A 26,268-nucleotide genomic window follows, 5' to 3' on the forward strand; every position below is an offset into this window, starting at 1 on the left:
AAGATACACCCAGACTGAAAGTGAAGGGATGGAGAAGCATCTTTCATGCCAATGGGCCACAAAAGAAGGCTGGGGTAGCGATTCTCATATCAGATAAATTAGATTTCAAACTAAAGAGTGTAGTCTGAGATACAGAAGGACACTACATAATCCTTAAAGGGACTATCCACCAAGATGATCTAACAATTGTAAATATCTATGCTCCCAATATGGGAGCAGCCAATTACTTAAGAAAACTGTTAATCAAGATAAAGAGTCATATTGATATGAATACACTAATCGTAGGAGATCTTAACACAGCTCTATCAGAAATAGACAGATCATCGAAGCAGAAAATCAACAAAGAAACAAGAGCATTGAATGACACATTGGACCAGATGGACCTCATAGATATATACAGAACATTCCACCATAAAACAACAGAATACTCATTCTTCTAAAGTGCAAATGGAACCTTCTCCAGAATAGACCACATAATGGGTCACAAATCAGGACTCAACTGATACCAAAAGACTGAGATGATTCCCTGCATATTCTCAGATCACAATGCTTTGAAACTGGAGCTCAATCACAAGGAAAAGTTCCGAAGGAACGCAAACACCTGGAAGCTAAAGACCACCTTGCTTAAGAATGCTTGGATCAACCAGGAGATCAAAGAAGAACTGAAACAATTCATGGAAACCAATGAGAAAGAAGACACTTCGGCCCAAAACCTATGGGATACAGCAAAGGCTGTCCTAAGGGGGAAATACATAGCCATCAAAGCCTCCCTCAAAAAAATGGAAAAATCCAGAATACACCAGCAAAGTGTATTATTGAAAGAATCAATAAGATCAATAAACCACTGGCCACTCTAATCCAAAAGAAAAGAGAGAAATCCCAAATTCATAAAATTATGAATGAAAAGGGAGAGATCACAACTAACACCTAGGAAGTAGAAACAATCATCAGAAGTTATTATCAGCAGTTATATGCCAATAAGCTTAGCAACCTAGATGAAATGGATGCATTCCTGGAAAAATATAAACTACCAACATTGAACCAGGAAGAAATCGACAACCTGAATAGACCGATATCTAATAACGAGATTGAAGCAGTGATCAAAAACCTCCCAAAAAACAAGAGCCCAAGACCTGATGGATTCCCTGTGGAATTCTACCAAACCTTCAAAGAAGAAATAACACGTATTCTCCTGAAGCTGTTTCAAAAAATTGAAGGAGAAGGAAAACTTTCAGACTCTTTCGTGAAGCCAGCATTACCCTGATCCCCAAACCAGGCAAGGACCCTACCAGAAAGGAGAATTTTAGACCAATATCACTGATGAATATGGATACTAAGATTCTCAACAAGATCCTAGCCAACAGGATCCAACAGCACATTAAAAAGATTATCCACCATGATCAGGTGGGATTCATCCCTGGGCTACAAGGATAGTTCAACATTCACATATCACTCAGTGTGATACAAAAAATTAATTTGAGAAGAGAGAAAAAACACATGGTCCTCTTAATTGATGCAGAAAAAGCATTTGACAAAATCCAGCATCCGTTCCTGATTAAAACGCTTCAAAGTATAGGGATAGAGGGAACATTCCTGAACCTCATCAAATCTATCTGTGAAAGACCCACAGCGAATATTATCCCCAATGGGAAAAAGCCTGCACCCGTGCCGTTGAGATCAGGAACAAGACAAGGATGCCCACTTTCACCATTCTTGTTCAACATAATATTAGAAGTCCTAGCAACAGCAATCAGAGAACAAAGAGAAATAAAAGGTATCCACATTGGTAATGAAGATGTCAAACTCTCTCTCCTCGCAGATGACATGATTCTTTATATGGAAAACCCAAATAACTCCACCCCCAAACTACTAGAACTCATACAACAATTCAGCAATGTGACAGGATACAAAGTCAATGTGAAGAAATCAGTGGCTTTCTTATACACTAACAATGAAAATACAGAAAGGGAAATTAGAGAATCGATTCCATTTACTATGGCACCAAGAACCATAAGATACCTGGGAATAAACCTAACCAAAGAGGTAAAGAATCTGTACTTAAGGAACTACAGAACACTCATGAAAGAAATTGAAGAAGACACAAAATGATGAAAGACCATCCCATGCTCTTGGATCGGAAGAATAAACATTGTTAAAATGTCTATACTGCCTAGAGCAATATATTCTTTTAATGCTATTCTGATCAAAATTCCACCGGTATTCTTCAAAGAGCTGGAGCAAATAATCCAAAAATTTGTATGGAATCAGAAGAGACCCCGAATCGCTAAGGAAATGTTGAAAAACAAACATAAAACTGGGGGCATCATGTTACCTGATTTCAAGCTTTATTACAAAGCTGTGATCACCAAGACAGCATGGTACTGGCATAAAAACAGACGGCGGGGGGGTGGGAGGTTGGGGTACCAGGTGGTGGGTATTATAGAGGGCACAGCTTGCATGGAGCACTGGGTGTGGTGAAAAAATAATGAATACTGTTTTTCTGAAAATAAATAAATTGGGGGAAAAAAAAAAAACAAAAAACAGACACATATCACGTTACACCAGTTAGACTCATTTGTGGAGCATAACCAATAGCATGGAGGACAAGGGGCGTTAGAGAGGAGTAGGGAATTTGGGTAAATTGGAAGGGGAGGTGAACCATGAGAGACTATGGACTCTGAAAAACAGTCTGAGGGGTTTGAAGTGGCGGGGGGTGGGAGGTTGGGGTACCAGGTGGTGGGTATTATAGAGGGCATGGCTTGCATGGAACACTGGGTGTGGTGAAAAAACAATGAATACTGTTTTTCTGAAAATAAATAAATTGTGAAAAAAAAATAAGAATGGCCAAAATTAACAAAACAGGAAACAACATGTGTTGGAGAGGATGTGGGGAAAGGGGTACCCTCTTCCACTGTTGGTGGGAATGCAAGTTGGTGCAGCCTCTTTGGAGAACAGTGTGGAGATTCCTCAAGAAATTAAAAATAGAGCTTCCAACGACCCTGCAATTACACTCCTGGGTATTTACCCCAAAGATACAGATGTCGTGAAAAGAAGGGCCATCTGTACACCAATGTTTATAGCAGCAATGGCCACAGTCGCCAAACTATGGAAAGAACCAAGATGCCCTTCAACGGATGAATGGATAAGGAAGATGTGGTCCATATACACTATGGAGTATTATGCCTCCATCAGAAAGGACGAATATCCAACTTTTGTAGCAACATGGACGGGACTGGAAGAGATTATGCTGAGTGAAATCAGTCAAGCAGAGAGAGTCAATTATCATATGGTTTCACTCATTTGTGGAGCATAACCAATAGCATGGAGGACAAGGGGCGTTAGAGAGGAGTAGGGAATTTGGGTAAATTGGAAGGGGAGGTGAACCATGAGAGACTATGGACTCTGAAAAACAGTCTGAGGGGTTTGAAGTGGCGGGGAGGTGGGAGGTTGGGGTACCAGGTGGTGGGTATTATAGAGGGCACAGCTTGCATGGAGCACTGGGTGTGGTTAAAAAATAATGAATACTGTTTTTCTGAAAATAAATAAATTGGGAAAAAAATAAATAAATGAATAAATAAATACAAAATTAAAAACAAACAAACAAACAAACAAACAAACAAAACAGACACATAGACCAGTGGAACAGAGTAGAGAGCCCAAATATGGACCCTCAATTCTATGGTCAATTAATCTTCGACAAAACAGGAAAAAATATATAGTGGAAAAAAGACAGTCTCTTCAATAAATGATGCTGAGAAAACTGGACAGCTATATGTAGAAGAATGAAACTTGACAATTGTCTTACACCGTACACAAAGATAAACTCAAAATGGATAAAAGACCTCAACATGAGACAGGAATCCATCAGAATCCTAGAGGAGAACATAGGCAGTAATCTCTTCGATATAAGCCACAGCAACTTTTTTCAAGATATGTCTCCACTCTGTAAAACAATCTGAGGGGTTTGAAGTGGCGTGGGGTTGGGAGGTTGGGGTACCAGGTGGTGGGTATTATAGAGGTCATGGATTGCATGGAGCACTGGTTGTGGTGAAAAAATAATGAATACTGTTTTTCTGAAAATAAATAAATTGAAAATTAAAAAAAAATATGTCTCCAAAGGCAAAGGAAATTAAAGTGAAAATAAACTTTGGGACTTCATCCAAATCAAAAGCTTCTGCACAGCAAAGGAAACAGTCAAAAAAAACAATGAGGCAACCCAATGAATGGGAGAAGATATTTGCAAATGACAGTACAGACAAAAGGTTGATATCCAGGATCTATAAGGAACTCCTCAAAGTCAACACACACGAAACAGGCAAACATATCAAAAAATGGGAAGAAGATATGAACAGACACTTCTCCAATCAAGACATACAAATGGCTATCAGACACATGAAAAAATGTTCATCATTATTAGCCCTCGGGGAGATTCAAATTAAAACCATATTGAGATATCACCTTACACCAGTTAGAATGGCCAAAATTAACAAAACAGGAAACAACACGTGTTGGAGAGGATGTGGAGAAGGGGGAACCCTCTTCCACTGTTGGTGGGAATGCAAGTTGGTGCAGCCTCTTTGGAGAACAGTGTGGAGATTCCTCAAGAAATTAAAAATAGAGCTTCCCTATGACCCTTCAATTGCACTCCTGGGTATTTACCCCAAAGACACAGATGTCATGAAAAGAAGGGCCATCCGTACCCCAATGTTTATAGCAGCAATGGCCACTGTCGCCAAACTATGGAAAGAATCAAGATGCCCTTCAACGGACGAATGGATAAGGAAGATGTGGTCCATATACACTATGGAGTATTATGCCTCCATCAGAAAGGATGAATACTCAACTTTTGTAGCAACATGGACGGGACTGGATTACATTATGCTGAGTGAAATAAGTGAAGCAGAGAGAGTCAATTATCATATGGTTTCACTTATTTGTGGACCATAACAAATATCATGGAGGACAAGGGGCGTTAGAGAGGAGAAGGGAGTTGGGTTAAATTGGAAGAGGACGTGAACCATGAGAGACTATGCACTCTGAAAAACAATCTGCGGGGTTTGAAGTGGCGGGGTGGTGGGAGGTTGGGGTACCAGGTGGTGAGTATTATAGAGGGCATGGCTTGAATGGAGCACTGGGTGTGGTGAAAAAATAATGAATACTATTTTTCTGAAAATAAATAAATCGAAAAAATTAAAAAAAAACACACTGAAATATCACTTTACATCAGTTAGAATGGCAAAGATTAAGAAGACATGAGAAAACAAATGTTGGAGAGACTATGGAGCAAGAGTAACCCTCCTACACTGTTGGTGGGAGTGCAAGTTCATGCAGCCACTTTGGAAAACTGTACCAATTCTTCAAAAAAAATTTTTTTTAGAAAAAGAGCTATCCTATGACACTGCAATTGCACTGCTGGGTATTTATACCAAAGATACAGATGTAATGAAAAGAAGGGCCACCTTACACCAGTTAGAATGACCAAAATTAACAAGACAGTAAATGACATATGTTGGAGAGGATGTGGAGAAAGGGGAACCCTCTTACACTGTTGTTGGGAATGCAAGTTGGTGCAGCCATTTTGGAAAACAATATGAAGATTCCTTAAGAAATTAAAAATAGAGCTACTTTATGACCCTGCAATTGCACTACTGGGTATTTACCCCAAAGATACAGACGTAGTGAAAAGAAGGGCCATCTGTACCCCCAATGTTCATAGCAGCAATGGCCACAGTTGCCAATATGTGGAAAGAACCAAGATGCCCTCCAACAGATGAATGGTTAAGGAAGATGTGGTCCATATATACTATGGAGTATTATGCCTCCATCAGAAATATGAATATCCAACTTTTGTATCAACATGGACGGAACTGGAAGAGATTATGCTGAGTGAAATAAATCAAGCAGAGTCAATTATCATAAGGTTTTTCATATTTGTGAAGCATAAGAACTAACACGGAGGACGTGGGGACATGTAGAGGAGAAGTGAGTTGGGGGAACTGGAGGGGGAGATGAACCATGAGAGACTGTGGACTCTAAGAAACAAACTGAAGGCTTTGGACGGGAGAGGGGTGGGAGCTTGGTGAGTGTGGTGGTGGGTATTATGGAGAGCATGTATTGCGTGGAGCCCTAGGTGTGATACATAAACAATGAATTCTGGAACACTGAAAGGAAATTAAAAATAAATAAAAAATTTTAAAAAAAGGAAAAGAAGGTCCATGTATACTCATTGTTCATAGCAATGATGTCCACAATCCCCAAACTGTGGGAAGAGCCAAGATGCCCTTCAACAGAGGAATGGATAAAGAAGATGAGTCTGTATATACAATGGAATATTACTCAACCATCAGAAAGGATGAATACCCAACTTTTGTATCCACATGGATGGGATTGGGGGAGATTATACTGAGTGAAGTAAGTCTAGCAGACAAAGTAAATTATCACACGGTTTCACTTACTTGTGTAACATAAGGAATAACATAGAGGACATTAGGAAAATGATAGGAAAAGTGAATTGGGAGAAATCAGAGGAGGAGATCAACCATGAGAGACTGTAGACTCTGAGAAACAAGTTAAGGGTTTTATAGGGGAAGGATGAGGGGATGTCTAAGCCTTATGGTGGGTTTTAAGGAGGGCATGTATTGCATAGAGCAGAGTGTGGTACATAAACAATGAATCTTGGAACACTAAAAAAATTAAATTAAATTAAGAAAAGAAATAAAATAAAATATGTACTTTTATGTTTTCAGCTATTAAGAAAAACTAATGAAAACAACACACATCAGTTAATAAAACTGATAAATGAACCATTAAAAAACAGCACATAATGAAATTATTATATGCTCACTCTGCTCACCAAAAGAAACTAATTGTCATTGGTAGATTTTGTAATACATAGACATATAAATTTGAATTTACAGAATAAATTTGTGTCAGTAAAAATCACATATTTCCATACATATTTTTGGACTTTTTTAATATTTATATGTAACACAAAAGTCTTATAACCACCCTCTCCTCAAAACAAATAAACAAAATTTGAAAATCAGTAGCCTTATATGATTTTTACTGATTATTTTTAGCTCTAATAACAAAAGCAATAACAGCAATGATATAAGCTAAGTCTTACTGTGCCAGGCAGTGGGCTCAATTTTCTACATTTCTCAGAGCAGATCATCACCACCAGTTCTGAAACTTATAAAACGTATTGGTGCACATGTGCTGCAAATATGCCAATATCTCCAAAGTGATACTTGTGCCAACAGATCTCAAGAATTTATTTGTTCTGATCCTGCAAAACTCCCCAGAGTACAGGGTACCTACAGAAAGACCCCTGGCTCTGTAATGTACCTCTTTGCTGCCTCTTTTCTCTATGTTGGCAGCTCTCTGGCACAAGCACAATCTCCACCTGCAGTCACTGAACACCAGCTGGGATGAAAATTAGCACCGTTTCCCTCATAAAGTCCCCCATTTTATGAACGTGACAGTCATCCTTTCTTTTCACTAGCTCATTTATCTAAAATCTGCTGCCTGCTATCAGATTGCTATCATCTGCTTGTTTCTCCCTGATTGCTAAGTGGATATCTTCCAGGTCACCAGGTGTCAAGCTCTGGGTGATGGGAGTAAGAGAACCAGGCTGACTGTTTCTGGGTGGCAGCATTCTGCTAACACTGGAAGAGAGGTAATGAAGCATGCTAGGAAGTGAGAAGGTAGGTTATCATTGTTTCCAGTGATGTGATAGATCCTGAATGGCCACCTATATGATGATTCATTTTGCCTACACATTCTTTTACAAAGACATCTTCTAATTACCTACCACCACACTCAGAACAAGAGCCAAAAAGTCCTACACTATCTACATCTACTACCCCCTTACCTTTCTGACTTCATCTCCTGCTACTTTCCCTCTTACTCCTCTCTTCCTGGTTTTCTGTCCATTTCTCAAACACACCAGACATGTTCCCACATCAGTGCTAGGTTACTTCTCCAAATATCCACATGGCTCATTATCTCACTTCCTTCAAATATCCACATGGCTCATTATCTCACTTCCTTCAAATATTTGCTTAATCACTTCTCTGTAGTTGATTTTTTGATCACTCTAGTTAAAATTGAAACATACCACCCCTACTAGCACTTCTTATTTTTCTTAATCAAATTTACCACTAACATACATAATTTATATTCACTTATTTATTATATCACCTTCCACTAGAATATAGGCTTTGTGAGGGCAAAGACTTTGTTTTGGCCACCATTCTATCCCCAGTAACTAAAATTGTGTCTGATACACAGTAGATGCTCAGAAAATATTTGTTGGATGAATGTCTGGGGTATAGATTTGAACAAAACTTAGATTCCAACCAAATTGACTTCTGGTCTGTGTCAGTTAGAAAACCTTGGATTGAATGTCAGAAAATCTGAGTTCAAATTATGACTATACAGAGACCAATGGGAAGATGGTATAGTAGGAGAACCCTGGGCTCACCTTTTGACACATGGCTGCCTAGAGAACACCCCCATCAGCATAAATAACCCAGAAAATAACCTGAAAACTGACGTAACAGACTCCATAGCCTATGTAGACTACAACAAAGCAGATCCACCCCCTCCAATCACTCTTGATCCCATCAAAGCAGTGCCACAAGCCTAGCAGTGTGTGCACAGCCCAGACAAAGGTCAGCACCACTCCAAAAGGAGTCCTGCTTCAGGGAGAGGAGAAGATAACCACATACCAGTCTGACTGTGACCCCAGCAGTGGACTGAAGGCAGGCAGCTGGTCTGGCTACAGGTCCCACCCAACAAAATCTTCTTAGGAGACAACACAGGGAATGTTCCTGCAGTTTGGTGCTAGTTTCTCTCTGGCATATACCTGTCCTGACTCCACTCAAGCCTAGGGCAACACCACAGGTACAAGACTCTGCCCAAAACATTAAGAGAGCCATCTCAGTCTGGGCTGGAAACAAACACAGCTCTGATACCCCTGTAGCAACACACATAGGACAAATCCCTGAATCACTATTTTCTGTTGAAAAGGAGACATTGCACTGCAGGACCTCTTCTTCAAAAAGCCACTACTTTCAAGTGCAGGAGACATAGCTGAATTTCCTAACATATAGAAACAGACAAACAGACAAAATGAGGAGACAGAGGAATATGTCCCAAATAGAAGAGTGGAAAAAAAAATCAGAGCAAGAGACCTAAACAAAATGGAGATAAGTGATATGTATGATAGCAAATTTAAAGTAATACTCATAAAGATAATTGCTAGAGTTGAGAAAAGAGTGCAGGACCTCCAAGAGACCCACCCACCAAGAGATAAGAAACATAAAAAAGAACCAATTAGAGATATTAGACTCACTAAATGGAAATAAAAAAAGGCCACCTGGAATAAATAGCAAACAAAAGGAAGTAGAAAAATGTATCAATGACCTGGAGGACAGAGTAATGGAAAGTAATCAAGCTGATCAGATGGGGGGGAAACATGCAAAATGAGAATAGACACAGGGAACTCAGCAACACCATGAAGCATAACCGTTGCATGATAGGGATCCCAAAGGAGAAGAGCAAGAAAAGGGGCAGATGATTTTTCTGAAGAAATAATAGCTAAAAACTTACTTAATCTGGAGAAAGAAAGAGAAATTTGGATCCAAGAGGCACACAGAGAGTCCAGAACAAAATCAACGTAGAGAAGTCTGCACCAAGACACAAAGTGAATAAGATATCCAAAAGCAGTGATAAAGAGAGCATTTTAAAAGTAGCAAGAGAAAGGAAAGCAGTGACATACAAGAGAATCCCCATAAGGCTATCGGTGGGTTTTTCAGTGGAAACTTGGCAGGCCAGAAGAGAGTGGCATGATAAATTCCAAGCTGAAAGGAAAAATCCACAGCCAAGAATACTCTATCTACCAAGGCCTTTGTATAGAATAGAAGGAGATATATAGTTTATCAGAAAACAAAAACAAAAACAAAAGCACAAAAGTTAAAAGCAAAACCTGACACATCCTTATAATACATAATGCCATCAGCCTGTGGGTCCCAAATTCATAATCCAGTCTCCCTCCTGCCCAAGTCAGCATGTATAGTCTGCGATCTGCTCAATGCCAAGTCAGCATATCTTCACCTCAGATGGATAAGAACTCAAACTGATATTCTTCCCCTCAAAATCTGACCCCAGTGCTCAAGTTTGTGTACAAAAGTGGGCATAATTGTAACAGCAGAATGAAGTAACCCAAACAGTGACACTAATTGTGTAGAACACATAGTGGATAAAAGGAGTGTGCTAGGCTGACACCATCTCCAACAAGCACAACAAGGAGTAATACAAACAGCATGATTCTGGTTAGTAAAAGAAACAAAAAAAATCAGGCTATTTAGTGTTTTAAATTTTATAAATGTAACATGGTGGCTTCATTGTTTATTATGCAACCTTTATGTTAGGGTATAGGAAAACAGCATATGGGGTGAGCCTGGTGGTGGGCTTTAAAGAGGGCATATATCGTATGGAACACATTGTGGTGCATAAACAATGAACCTTGGAACACTGAAAAATAAAACAAAATAAAAGTAAAAACACCAGAGCACAAAGTCATAAAAAAATAAAACACTAAACTCTAAAATAAATTTGACCCAGGAGTTGCATACAAGGGAATGCGGATCTGTAATACATGATGGAGTGCAGAAGGAGAGACTGGAGGTAGAGGGATCAATATTTGAGTTGGGCTTTGAATGATGAGTAATAGTTCACATAAGAAGGAAAGATATAGCATTCTTTCTTTGGTCTACCAGACACAACCATCCCGGCAGAAGAATGAGAAGAATTGTTACGTTTTGAGAAAAATAAGTTCAATATGTTTGAAGGGTAGGGTGTGTGGAGGGAAGGAGTGGTGGAAAATGGGGTTAGTCAGATAAACTTGAAACAAATTATGAAAGCCTTTGCATGCTAAGAAGTATGAACTAAATACTCTTGTGTCTGAGATTCTTCTACAGTAATTTGAGGGTGATAATGGGGATAAGGCTAAGTATTGGGTGAGGAAAAGACAGGGGTCAGAGCATGAAAAGAAATAAAATAGGGGCGCCTGAGTGGCTAAGTCAGTTAAGTGTCTGCATTCAGCTCAGGTCATGATCCCAGAGCTCTGGGATCAAGCCCCACACTGGGCTCGCTGCTCAGTGGGGAGCCTGCTTCTCCCTTTCCCACTCCCCCTGCTTGTGCTCTGTCTCTCTCTCACTCTCTCTGTCAAATAAATAAGTAAAATCTTATTAAAAAAAAAGAAAAATAAAATAATGTTCTCTGAAAACCCTGAATACCTAAAGTGGCAAATTGCACATCCAGAAGCAGGATTCAGGGAAATTTTTCTTTTAGGTTCTAACAATCCCTTCTAAAAAGCCTAGATAACTGAAGACTGGAGTCGTAATAGTAGACATCAACATATTGATGTTTACATGGAGCAAGTTATATCTAATTCAATAGGGAAATGAGAGACAACAGAAAAAGATGATGACTGAGTAGTATTTTCAAGCAGCTAAGCTTTGAGAAAAAAACTCCATGGAAATACTGTGCAGCGTGAGACAAAAATTGACAAATATACTTGAAGATACACAAGTTGCCATTGAAAGATCATTGATACAGAATTCAAATATACCAGGGTTCAAATTCTGTCCTTTCGCTTTTCTGGGTCTGAGTTCCTTCACATGTGAAAAACAGATGATATAATTATTTTTATTAGTTCTTGTGAGGATTAAATCTATATAAATCAGAAGAAATTTTAACCTGTGTTGGCAACTAAATTTGGGAAAAATTATGTTAGCCAGATTTTCACCAAATGCTGAGGACAGATTCAGGATAGTCCATCTTAAAATGTACCTCCATAATATGCTTGAAATTCTCTTTGGTGTTACCTTCATAATGTGCTTGAAATTCTCTTCAGCGTTACCTAGAGGCATTTCAAAAATAGGCAGTCATTTTCCAGGAAAACTGAAATCAATTACGGATTTTCAAAAAATATGAAGTATACTTCTTAAATAGTCACATTTTATATAAGAATATCTTAATCCCTATTTATGTAAGTATATAATATTTATATTTATATAAGTATAGATCATATTTTATATATGGATATGTGTTAAATATTTTTGTATTTAGTCTTAAAATATAGATGAGACATTATTGCTGAAATTCATTCTTCTCTCCACTCATGTACCATAAATTCTGTGTTGGTTTGGTCCTTTGTCAGCAGGTTTATAGATCTGAAACAAGACCTTCTCTACCAGACACAACCTCCTGGGAAACCTACATCTATCACTTTCACTCTGATTGTTCCTGTCTCTGGGAGTAGCCCTGCTAGACCAGTCTGACTTTCTTAACCTCCTTAGAATTCTGATGAACGCAATGTTCTGCTTGCTGCAAAATTTATCATCCTGTCTCCCTCTAAAAAGAAGAAATTTGATGGTTTTTAAGAAGCATAAAATGTTGATTAAATTAAAACTAACTTATAGTAATCTAGGTGATAGTAGATGCTGATTCCAAGAGGAATGAGCAAGAGAAAGTCTTCCTACTGGCTCAAGTCATCCACCTATGTCCCCAGTTTCAGACTAGTGAAGGAGACATTGTAATGAATAAGAAAAATACACAGACAGAAAGTACTCCATACAGTGTGACAAGTGTAAAGATGAAGATTTGGGACAACCCAGCCCAGATAGAATGGAAGAAAAGAAAAGAGGAGTTTTGAGTGACTGTTTCAGAAAGGACACAAGGATCACTTGAAGGGTGAGTAGAAGCTTTCAAGTAACAATAGGCAGTTCAGACTAGGGTGAGGTAGGGCCATTTGGAGAACCTAAACAAAGGCACAAATCAAATAGAAATACTAAAGTTAAGCATTGCCTGGGTGGCTCATTTGGTTAAGCAACTGACTCTTTTTTTAATTTTTAATTTTTTTTGTGTTAAGTTAGTCACCATCAGGACATCATTAGTTTTTGATGTATTGTTCCAAGATCCATTGTTTACATTTAACACCCAGTGCTCTATGCAATATGTGCTCTCCTTGATACCGACCATCAGGCTCCAAAAATACAATGGAATATTACTCGATCATAAGAAATGATGAATACTCAACTTTTGCATCAACATGGGTGGGACAGAAGATTATTCTGAGTGAAATAAGTCAAGAAGAGAAAGTCAATTATCATATAGTTTCACTCATTTGTGGAGCAAAATGAATAACATGGAGGACATTAGGAGAAGAAAAGGAAAAGCAACTGACTCTTGATTTAGGCTCAGGTCATAATCTCAGGATTGTGAGATCAAGCCCCACATCAGGCTCCACATGGGCATGAAACCTGAATGATATTCTTTCTCTCACTGTGCACCTCACTGCTCCTTCTCTTTCTTTAAAAAAATGCTAAAGTTAAAAGCCACAATAAGATGTAGTAAAAAGGTACCTGGAAGAAGGTGAAATCCAGATAAATGAGATACTTGAAACACATGCCAAGAAACCTGGAGAGCAATGATGAATATTATAATAAAATATATGATGGACAAACATACCCTAGTAGAAGGGTAATGTATGCATTTGTGAGAGGTAAGTAAACATCAAAATCATTAGTTAGGAATCCAGGTAAGAAACCATGTGAGCCTGAAACAAGCCACAGCAGAAGCTGAAGTAGTTGCAGTAGTTCCCTGTAGTATCTATAACCAAAAACTTAGCTTCCAGGTTATATGAGTACAGGGTTGACAAAACACTTACACTGCATTTCAGATGTTACAGAAATTGTAAAATAAAAATTCATAATTCCATCTATCCAATTTTCTCATTTTGTGTTCTTATATCACCTATCAGTCAAATGTTCTTTGAATCTTCCCCAGTAGAGACCTCAAACACCAAAATTCCCTTAATCAGAGATGCCCCCTCTCAGTAGAGTCAGCTGTACTTCTGTCAGGCTAGATGGTAAAAATAAATTGAAACAATTAGACAAATTTTGTTTATGTTGGTTCTGTAAACATTCTTAACCCACCCCTGGATCTGCTTCTCTTGATAAGCTCTGCTACCCATAACTGCCTAGGATTTTGGATACCTTACTTGTTTTGACATGGCATTATTTCACAATCACCTTTTCTTGTCTCCAATGATCCAGCTTTTGGAGTGACCCTGGGCTTTTGCACATTGTTGACCTTTCTTTTTGAGAACTCAATTCCTTAAGTTTCTGGCATTCCTTTCCTAGGGCCCACCAGTAAGGAGTGATATTGTTCACACAGTAAAGCCTAACAGAATTTCCCCTAGTAAATCTGAAAACATTTGTTTGAAGTGGTGTTACCCAAATTGCATCCAGTAGAGCACTAGAACCCTGGAAACTATCAAAAAGTTTTCGATGAACAGAAGATTCCACAATCAAATATGTCTGAAAAAAACTCTGTTGTCTAGTTATTCTCTGGAGATTCATAAAAACCAACAAATTTTAATGACTCTGTGGAGTCTTCTAATTAAGAAAAGTATTTGATTAAACCAGTATTTACAAGATTATATGCCCAAGAAAACATTTTGTTTCTCATAGAATGTCTATGAAAATCCTGTTCTATGTTAAAATTTTAGGAGTATCAGTTACGTGCTTGGTTTGTTTCAGTGTCTTTTAAAATATCATAAGATAACATTATGGTGGAAAGAATGAGATTTGAAGTTAGGTAGAGGACCTAGCTTCCAGCCCTTGTTCCCTAGTTAACTGCCCTTGAACAAGTCCCTATACATCTCTAAGGTTTCCCTTCCGTCTGTAAGAATATATATGTAATTTTATATAAAATATATTAAATATTTGTATATTAGATATAAATATAGTCCTAATATATAATATATAAGCTATGTATAGTTTAATATACCAAAAGCTGTGTGTATCTTATATATATATATATATATCATATACATCATATTATATAATAACATATTGACAGAAGCAACTGTAAAATTCGAATGTACTGAAGGTTTACTAGGTACTGGGTAATAGTTTTGAGTCATAAAACTCTTTGTAAATTCCATTTATTATTATAAACACCAATAATTTTTTACTTTTTAAAAACTTTATTTTCATTTTCAGTGCTCCAAATTTGTTGTTTATGCACCACACCCAGTGTTCCATGCAATATGTTCCCTCCTTAATACCCACCACCAGGCTCACTAAACCCCCTAGCCTTCCCCTCCAAAACCCTCAGTTTCTTTCTCAGAGTCAACAGTCTATCATGGTTCATCTCCTCCTCCAATTTCCCTTAACTCACTTCTCTTCTTCTTCCAATCTCCTCCATGTTACTCCTTATGCTCCATAAGTAAGTGAAATCATATGATAATTGATTTCCCTGCTTACTTATTTTACTTAGCATAATCGCCTCCAGTCCCATCCATGTTGATGCAAAAATTGGGTATTCATCCTTTCTGATGGCTGAGTCATATCCCATTGTATGTATGGGCCCCATTTTCTTTATCCATTTGTCTGTTGAAGGGCATCTTGGCTCTTCCAACAGTTTGGCAATTGTGGCCATTGCTGCTATGAACATTGGGGTACAGATGGCCCTTCTTTTCACTACATCTCTATCTTTGGGGTAAGCACCCAGTTGTGCAATTGCAGGGTCATAGAATTTTATTTCTTAAGGAATTTCTATTTTTAATTTCTTAAGGAATCTCTGCACTGTTTTCCAAAGTGATTGCACCAATTTGCATTCTTACCAATGATGTAAGAGGGTTCCTCTTTCTCCACATCCTCTCCAACACTTGTTGCTTACTGTCTTGTTAAACTTTACCATTCTAACTAGTGTAAGGTGGTATCTCAACGTGGTTTTGATTTGAATCTCCCTGATGACTAACGATTATGAACATTTTTTACATGGCTGTTAGCCGTTGGTATGTCTTCTTTGCAGAAGTCTCTGTTCATATCTTCTGACCATTTTCTGACGTGATTACCTGTTTTTTGAGGGTTGAGTTTGAAGTGTTCTTTATAGATCTTGGGTATCAGCCCTTTGTCTCTAGTGTCATTTGCAAATATCTTCTCCCATTCTGTGAGTTGCGTATTTGTTTTGTTAGCAGTTTCCTTTGCAGTGCAGAAGTTTTTGATCTTGATAAAGTCCCAAAAGTTCATTTTCACTTTTGTTTCCTTTGTCTTTGGAGATATGTCTTAAAAGAAGTTGCTGTGGCCAGTGTCAAAGAGGTTATTGCCTATGTTCTCCTCTAGGATTTTGATAGATTCCTGCCTCACACTGAGGTCTTTTATCCATTTCAAGTTTATTTTTGTGTATGGTGTAAGAGAATGGTCAAGTTACATTCTTCTAGACATAGCTGTCCAATTTTCCCAGCACCATTTATTGAAGACTGTGTTTGTTCCACTGTATGTTTCCCCCCTGCTTTATCGAATATTATTTGACCATAGAGCTGTGGGTCCATATCTGAGTTCTGTACTCTGTTCCACAGGTCTATGTGTCGGTTTTTGTGCCAGTACCATGCTGTCTTGGTGATTACAGCTTTGAAGTAAAGCTTGAAACCAAGCAACTTGATGCCCCCAGTTTTGTTATTATTTTTCAACATTTCATTAGCAATTCGGGGCCTCTTTTCATTCCATACAAATTTTAGGATTGTTTGTTTCAACACTTTTTGAAAAACGCTCATGGAATTTTCATCAGGATGGCATTGAAAGTATAGATTGGTCTGGGCACTATAGACATTTTAACAATGTTTATTCTTCTGATCCAGGAGCATGGAATGCTTTTCCATCTTTTTGTGTCTTCTTCAATTTCTTTCATGTGTGTTCTGTAGTTTCTCAAGTACAGACCATTTACTTCTTTGCTTAGGTTTATTCCCAGGCATTTTATGGCTCTTATTGCTTTAGTAAATGGAACTGATTCTCTAATTTTCCTTTCTATATTTTCATTGTTAGTGTATAAGAAGGCAACTGAATTCTGTACAATGATTTGTATCCTGCCACATTACTGAATTGCTGTATGAGTTCTAGTAATTTAGGGGTGGAGTCTTTTGAGTTTTCCATATAAAGTATTATGTCATCTGCAAAGAGAGAGTGTTTGACTTTTTTGTCAATTTGAGTATATTTTATTTGTTGCTGTTGTTGTTGTCGTCTGATTGCTGTTGCTAGATCTTCTAGTACTGTGTTGAACATCATTGGCAAGAACAATTGATCTCAAAAGGGAAGGCTGTCAGCTTTTCTTCACTGAGAATGATATTCACTGTGTTTTTTTTCATAGATAGATTTCATGATGTTGAGGAATGCTCTCTGTATCCCTATTCTCTGAAGCATTTTAATCAGGAATGGATGCTGTATCTTGTCAAATGCTTTTTCTGCATCAGTTGAGGGGACCATGTGGTTCTTCTCTCTTCTCTTATTGATTTGTTCTATTGCATTGATTGATTTGTGAATGTTGGACCATGCTTTCATCCAGGGATATATCCCACCTGGTCATAGTGGATAATCTTTTTAATGTGCAGTTGTATCCTCTTTGCTATGATCTTAATCAAGATTTGAGCAGAGATCAATGAGATAGATACTACAGATACAGTAGAATATATCAAAGCAACTAGAAGCTGGTTCTTTGAAATATTCAATAAGATCAATAAACCACTGGCCAAACTAATCCAAAAGAAAAGAGAGAGGACCCAAATTAATAAAGTTATGAATGAAAGGGGAGAGATAACGACTAGCACCAAGGAAATAGAAACAGTCATCAGAAATTATCATCAACAATTGTTTGCCAATAAGTTAAGCAACCTAAAGAAAATGGATACATTCCTGGAAACCTATAAACTTCGAACACTGAAACAGGAAGAAATTGACAACCTGAATAGACCAATATCTAGTAATTAGATTTTAGCAGTGATCAAAAACCTTCCAAAAAACAAGAGCCAAGGACCTGACATATTCTCTGGGGAATTCTACCATACATTCAAAGAGGAAATAATACCTATTCTCCTGAAGGTGTTTCAAAAAATAGAAAAGAAGGAAATTCCCAGACTCTTTCTATGAAGCCAGCATTACTCTTATCCCAAAACCAGGCAAAGACCCATCAAAAAGGAGAATTTCAGACAAATATCCCAGGTGAATATGGCCAAAATTCTGAACACCAATAGTTTTTATATGCGGTTTTAATTCTTTAATCTCATTTCACTTCTCTTAGATAACCAGGGTTTGGGAATAGATTATTTTAGTAACCTCATTTTTTAAAATCTCAGTGACAGTCAGGCTTTGTTCTTCACAAGCTGAGTTTTTCTGTTTTATGCCTTCTCTCCCACACAGAACTCTTCTTCCACCTTTTCTGCTTATTCACTTCAACTTGGTAAATGTGAAGCTGCTCAAATGCAGTTTTCTTGGTTGCCTTGTAAAGCCTAATGTTTCCTTTAGTGTGTGTGTGTGTGTGTGTGTGTGGTGTTTTCTTAATTTATTATTTTTAGTGGCATTTCTTCTGTTTTGCTTTGCTTATACTAATCAGAAACATATCTTCCAAAGTAGCAGGACCAGGTGTGTGAGGTAAGTGTGAGCTGACTTTGGAAATATAGAAATATATTAGAAATATATATAGAAAATAAATTAGAAATATATTTCTAGGTAAGATTTTTACAAGAACTAGTATAACTATTTTTCTACAGCTGACACTGCTCTAAATTTATTATGAATATTAAATAAGTTAATGCTTATCAGAACTCTGTGCAGCTGATAACATTATTGCCATTATAATAACTGGTAAGACAATGGCAGGCTAATCATCCTGCCCATGTAATTAGCCAGTGACAGAACTGAGAAATGAAACAAGGCAATTATTAGAGTCTATAGCTATGCTCTTAACCATTATTTAATGCCTATAATACTTTATAGTGCATTAATCTTCTTTATTTCATGAGGCCCACATTGTGTAGCTTTCCCTGAGCCCTAAATCATTCTCTAAGACATTATAGTGCAGAGAACTTTTATTTATTTCATGAGGCCCACTTCGAGTAGCTCTACCTGAGCCATTAACCCTCTTCTAGCTGGCCTCCTAAGGCTTTATGATAAAACACTGGAAAACTATGAACTTATATTGATTTTAGCTAGTATTCTGGCTCTTCCACCAACAACCTGTGTGATGTTTAACAAGTCATTTTAGCTCTTTAAGCCTCAGTTTCCTCATATATAAAATACTTACACTTCTAGTTTGTCATAAAGATTCAGTGAGGTCATGCCTGATCTAGTATAGGTCTTTAATGTTTATTTTTTCCCCATGTGACATTTAACTTGTGCAGAGCAGGGGAGAGGGAATATAGATGCCCAAACCTAATCCCAGACCAAGTAAATCAGCATATCTGGAGGTAGGAGCCCAAACACAAATGCTTTTAAAAACCCTTAGATTAAGCTAATGGACATACAGGCTTGAGCACTACTACTTTACTATATGTGTGAGACGTTAATTTCAGTAGCCTGTCATTTTCTTATGGCTAAGATACTGAATCCACATTCGTGTTTTTTCCTAGGTGCATCAGTTTTAAAACCCCTGCTTTTTACTTTTGGTTTTTGTAGTTTGGGGAGAATGACGTTGAAGTGTGAATGGTGGCTGTGTTGGGATCTTAGATGACAGGGGCTATTGCCACCAAAGACAGACCATATGTGTCTTCACCTGTGCCTAGTTCAAATCTTAGTTTCCACCATCAAGTTCCTGTCAAAACCACATCACAACCCAACTTTTTAATTCAACATAAAACACTGTGAGCTTAGTTGGTAGTTGTAAGATATTTGCATTAGTTTCTGAGAGAGGAGAAGGCTGAGAGTCAAAGGGAGGTGACTTATCAAAACCACACAAGGAGGAAACAGCAGAGCTGAAATTTGAACTCTGTTGTATATAACCCTAAAACCTTTGTGTTATTTCCACTTATGGCACTGTACTTCTTCACAAAAAAAAAAATAAAAATAAATAAAAAACAAAAAAAATATTTAAAAAAACACAACTGGAGAGAAGAACTTCCTAGTTAACAAGCATTTATTAAGCACCTAATATATGCCTCACTCTGGACTAGGAGATTTACTTAATTTGTTTTTAAACGTTCATGACAATTGCATAAAGTAGGTCTTTTCATTGTCTTTCTTTAATAGATGAATAAATTGAGTCTAGGAAGTTTCTTTCCAATCACAACAATTTGCTTATCAATATGACTACTAGAAAGTAATGTCCTAATCTGTTAAAGGCATAAACCAGTCAAGGGCTTAAAGATATTGCCAAGGACTAATCTCATCTTGTCTAATTTCACCTTCCAGTGGCTCAACATTGCCTTTAGGATCCTTTATGTTTATTAACCAAAAAAAAAAAAAAAGAAAAAAGAAAAAAAAAAGGAGAGGAGTCAAGATGGCAGAGAAGTAGCAGGCTGAAGCTACATCAGGTAGTAGCAGGAGGTCAGCTAGATAACTTATCTAAACATTGCAAACACCTACAAATCTAATGGGAGATTGAGGAGAAGAAGAACAGCAATTCTAGAAACAGAAAATCAACCACGTTCTGAAAGGTAGGACTGGCGGAGAAGTGAATCCAAAGCGACAGGAAAATAGACAGCGGGGGGAGGGGCCAGTGCCCAGCAAGTGGCAGAGCAACTGGGATGTTTAAAAGTCTGTTCCACTGAGGCACATGGCGCCAGAGGCTAAACCATGGTGAAGCCCACGCAGGGTCAGTGTGGCCCCAGGTCCCACAGGGTCACAGAAGGATCGGGGGTGTCTGAGTGTTGCAGAGCTTGCAGGTATTAGAACAGGGAAGCCAGCTACAGAGACAGAGCCGAGGAGGGAGCTCTCAGCTCAGGGTTACCTTGAACCGGTCGCAGCCTGAGTGAGCTCGAGTGCGGCCAGAGGCCAGGAAGACGGGAGATATTGGGCGCTATTCTCTGAGGGTGCACTGAGGAGTGGGGCCCTGAGCTCTCGGCTCCTCTGGGCAGGAGACTAGGAGGCTTCCATTTTCATTCCTGTCCTCTGGAACTCCATGGAAAGCGTTCAGGGAACAAAAGCTCCTGAAAGCAAACCTGAGCAGATTACTCAGCCTAGCCCCAGGTAAGAGCGGTGCAATTCTTCCTGGGGCAAAGAAACTTGAGAATCACTACAACAGGCCCCTCCCCCAGAAGATCAACAAGAAATACAGCCAGGACCAAGTTCACCTACCAAGGAGTGCAGGTTCAATACCAAGAACAGTGGAATTCCAGAGGAGGAAAAGGCAAAGCACTGAACTTATGGCTTTCTCCCCATGATTCATTAGTCTTGCAGTTAATTTAATTTATGATTTTTTTTTTCAATTTTTTTCTTCTGCTAATTTTTTTTAACTTTTACCCTTTTCTTTTTTAACTTTTTTAACTAGTTTATCTAATATATATATATATATATATATATATATTCTTTTTTATATTTTTTCTTTATTAATTTTAATTTTTTAATTGTTTCTTTTTTTTCTGAACCTCTTTTTATCCCCTTTCTCCCCACCATGATTTGGGGTCTCTTCTGATTTGGTTAAGGCGTATTTTCCTGGGGTCTTTGCCACCCTTTTAGTATTTTACTTGCTCCTTCATATACTCTTACCTGGACAAAATGAAAAGACGGAAAAATTCACCGCACACACACACACACACACACACACACGAACAAGAGGCAGTACCGAAGGCTAGGGACCTAACCAATACAGACATTGGTAATATGTCAGATATAGAGTTCAGAATGACAATTCTCAAGGTTCTAGCCAGGCTCGAAAAAGGCATGGAAGATATTAGAGAAACACTCTCGGGAGGTATAAAAGCCCTTTCTGGAGAAATAAAAGAACTAAAATTTAACCAAGTTGAAATCAAAAAAGCTATCAATGAGGTGCAATAAAAAATGGAGGCTCTCACTGCTAGGATAAATGAGGCAGAAGAAAGTGTTAGTGATATAGAAGACCAAATGACAGAGAATAAAGAAGCTGAGCAAAAGAGGGACAAACAGCTACTGGACCACGAGGGAATAATTCGAGAGATAAGTGACACCATAAGATGAAACAACATTAGAATAATTGGAACTCCAGAAGAAGAAGAACGAGAGAGGAGAGCAGAAAGTATATTGCAGAGGATTATTGGAGAGAATTTCCCTAATATGGCAAAGGGAACAAGCATCAAAATCCAGGAGGTGCAGAGAACACCCCTCAAAATCAACAAGAATAGGTCCACACTCTGTCACCTAATAGTAAAATTTACAAGTCTTAGTGACAAAGAGAAAATCCTGAAAGCAGCCCAGGAAAAGAATTCTGTAACATACAATGGTAAAAATATTAGATTGGCAGCAGACTTATCCACAGAGACCTGGCAGGCCAGAAAGAACTGGCATGATATATTCAGAGCACTAAACAAGAAAAACATGCAGCCAAGAATACTATATCCAGCTAGGACATCATTGAAAATAGAAGGAGAGATAAAAAGCTTCCAGGACAAACAAAAACTGAAAGAATTTGTAAACACCAAACCACCTCTACAGGAAATATCGAAAGGGGTCCTCTAAGCAAAGAGAGAGCCTAGAAGTAATAGATCAGAAAGCAATAGAGAAAATATACAGTAACAGTCACCTTACAGGCAATACATTGGCACTAAATTCATATCTCTCAATAGTTACCCTGAATGTTAATGGGCTAAATGCACCAATCCAAAGACACAGGATATCAGAATGGATAAAAAAAAAAAACACCCATCTATATGTTGCCTCCAAGAAACTCATTTCAGACCCGAAGACACCTCCAGATTTAAAGTGATGGGGTGGAAAACAATTTACCATGCTAATGGACATCAGAAGAAAGCTGGGGTGGCAATCCTTATATCAGATCAATTAGATTTTAAGCCAAAGACTATAATAAGAGATGAGGAAGGATATTATATCATACTCAAAGGATCTGTCCAACAATAAGATCTAACAATTTTAAATATCTATGCCCCTAATGTGGGAGCAGCCAACTATATAAACCAATTAATAACAAAATCAAAGAAACACATCAACAATAATACAATAATAGTAGGGGACTTTAACACTCCCCTCACTGAAATGGACGGATCATTCAAGCAAAAGATCAACAAGTAAATAAAGGCCTTAAATGACACATTGGACCAGATGGACATCACAAATATATTCAGAACATTTCATCCCAAAGCAACAGAATACACATTCTTCTCTGGTGCACATGGAACCGTCTCCAGAATAGATCACATCTTCGGTCCTAAATCAGGTCTCAACCATAATCAAAAGAATGAGATCATTCCCTGCATATTTTCAGACCACAATGCTCTGAAGCTAGAACTCAATCACAAGAGGAAATTTGGAAAGAACACAAATACATGGAGACCAAACTGCATCCTTCTAAAGAATGAATGGGTCAACCAGGAAATTAAAGAAGAATTGAAAAAATTCATGGAAACAAATGATAATGAAAACACAATGGTTCAAAATCCATGGGACACAGCAAAGGCAGTCCTGAGAGGAAAATATATAGCAGTACAAGCCTTTCTCAAGAAACAAGAAAGGTCTCAAGTACACAACCTAACCCTACACCTAAAGGAGCTGGAGAAAGAACAAGAAAGAAACCCTAAACCCAGTAGGAGAAGAGAAATAATAAAGATCAGAGCAGAAATCAAAGAAATAGAAACAAAAAAAATAACAGTAGAACAAATCAATGAAACTAGGAGGTGGTTCTTTGAAAGAATTAATAAGATTGATAACACCCTGGCCAGACTTATCAAAAAGAAAAGAGAAAGGACCCAAATAAATAAAATCATGAGTGAAAAAGGAGACATCATGACTAACACCAAAGAAATACAAAAAATTATAAGAACATATTATGAGCAACTCTACACAAACAAATTTGACAATCTGGAAGAAATGGATACACTACTAGAGACATATAAACTATCACAACTGAACCAGGAAGAAATACAAAACCTGAACAGACCCATAACCAGTAAGGAGATTGAAACAGTCATCAAAAATCTCCAAACAAACAAAAGCCCAGGGCCAGATGGCTTCCCAGGGGAAGTCTACCATGCATTAAAAGATGAATTAATTCCTATCCACCTGAAACTGTTCCAAAAAATAAAAATGGAAGGAAAACTTCCAAACTCATTTTATGAGGCCAGCATCACCTTGATCCAAAAACCAGACAAGGATCCCAACAAAAAAGAGACCTATAGACCGATACCCTTGATGAACACAGATGCAAAAATTCTCACCAAAATACTAGCCAAGAGTATATTAAAATCCAACAGTATATTAAAAGGATTATTCACCACAACCAAGTGGGATTTATTCCAGGGCTGCAAGGTTGGTTCAACATCAAGTCAATCAATGTGATACAATACATTGATAAAAGAAAGAACAAGAAACATATGATACTCTCAATAGATGCTGAAAAAGCATTTGACAAAATACAGAATCCCTTCCTGGTCAAAACTCTTTAAAGTGTAGGGATAGAGGGCACATACCTCAATATTATCAAAACCACCTATGAAAAACCCACTGCAAATATCATTATCAATGGAGAAAAGCTGAAAGCTTTTCTGCTAAGGTCAGGAACACGGCAGGGATGTCCATTATCACCACTGCTATTCAACATAGTACTAGAAGTCCTAGCCTCAGCAATCAGACAACAAAAGGAAATTAAAGGCATCCAAATTGGCAAAAAATAAGTCAAACTATCACTCTTTGCAGATGATATTGTACTATATGTGGAAAACCCAAAAGACTCCATTCCAAAACTGCTAGAACTTGTACAGGAATTCAGTAAAGTGCCAGGATATAAAGTCAATGCACAGAAATCAGTTGGATTTCTCTACACCAACAACAAGACAGAAGAAAGAGAAATTAAGGAGTCAATCCCATTTACAATTGCACCCAAAACTATAAGATACCTAGGAATAAACCTAACCAAAGAGGCTACGAATCTATACTCAGAAAACTATAAAGTACTCATGAAAGAAATTGAGGAAGACACAAAGAAATGGAAAAATCTTCCATGCTCCTGGATTGGAAGAATGAGTATTGTGAAAATGTCTATGGTACCTAAAGAAATCTACACATTTAATGCAATCCCTATCAAAATACCATCCATTTTTTTCAAAGAAATGGAACAAATAATCCTAAAATTTATATGGAACCAGAAAAGACCTCGAATAGCCAAAGGAATATTGAAAAAGAAAGCCAAAGTTGGTGGCATCACAATTTTGGACTTCAAGCTCTATTACGAAGCTGTCATCATCAAGACAGCGTGGTACGGGCACAAAAACAGACACATAGATCAATGGAACAGAAAAGAGAGCCCAGAAATAGACCCTCAACTCTATGGTCAACTAATCTTCGACAAAGCAGGAAAGAATGTCCAATGGAAAAAAGACAGCCTCTTCAATAAGTGGTTCTGGGAAAATTGGACAGCCACATGCAGAAAAATGAAATTAGACCATTTCCTTACACCACACACAAAAATAGACTCAAAATGGATGAAGGACCTCAATGTGAGAAAGGATTTCATCAAAATCCTTGAGGAGAATACAGGCTGCTGTGGGCTTTTTATAGAACTTTCTCCAGAACAGACCACATATTGGGTCACAAATCAGGTCTCAACAAATAACAAAAGCTTGAGATTATTTCCTGCGTGTTATCAGACCACAAAGCTTTGAAACTGGAACTCAATCACAAGAAAAAATCTGAAGTAACTGAAGCACTTGGATATTAAAGAACATGCTGTTAAAGAATGATGAGTCAACCAGGGAATTAAAGAAGAACTTAAACAATTCATGGAAACCACTGAGAAAACACATCAGTCCAAAACCTATGGAACATTGCAAAGGTGGTCCTAAAGTGTAAATACATAGCCATCCAAGTCTCTCTCAATAAAGTAGAAATTCCCAAATGCACAAGCTAACCTTACACATAAATTAGCTCAAGAAATAACAGCAAGTAAAACCTAAATCAAAAAGAAGAGAAACAGTATAGAGCAGAGAACAATGAAATAGAAACCAGAAAAAACAGTAAAACAGATCAACCTAACTAGAAGCTGGTTCTTTGAAAGAATTAAAAAATCAATAAATGTCTAGCCAGACTCAGCCAAAAGAAAAAAGACCCAGTTTAATAAAATCATGAATGAAAGTGGAGAGATCATGACTAACACCAAGAAAATAGAAACAGTTATTAGAACTTATTACCTGCAGCTATATGCAAATATATTAAGCAGCCTGGAAGAAATGGATGCCTTCCTGTAAACTTATAAACTGCTAAGACTGAAACAGGAAGGAAT

The sequence above is a fragment of the Neovison vison genome, chromosome X (genome assembly GCF_020171115.1).
Source record: "Neovison vison isolate M4711 chromosome X, ASM_NN_V1, whole genome shotgun sequence".
Lineage (NCBI taxonomy): Eukaryota > Metazoa > Chordata > Mammalia > Carnivora > Mustelidae > Neogale > Neogale vison.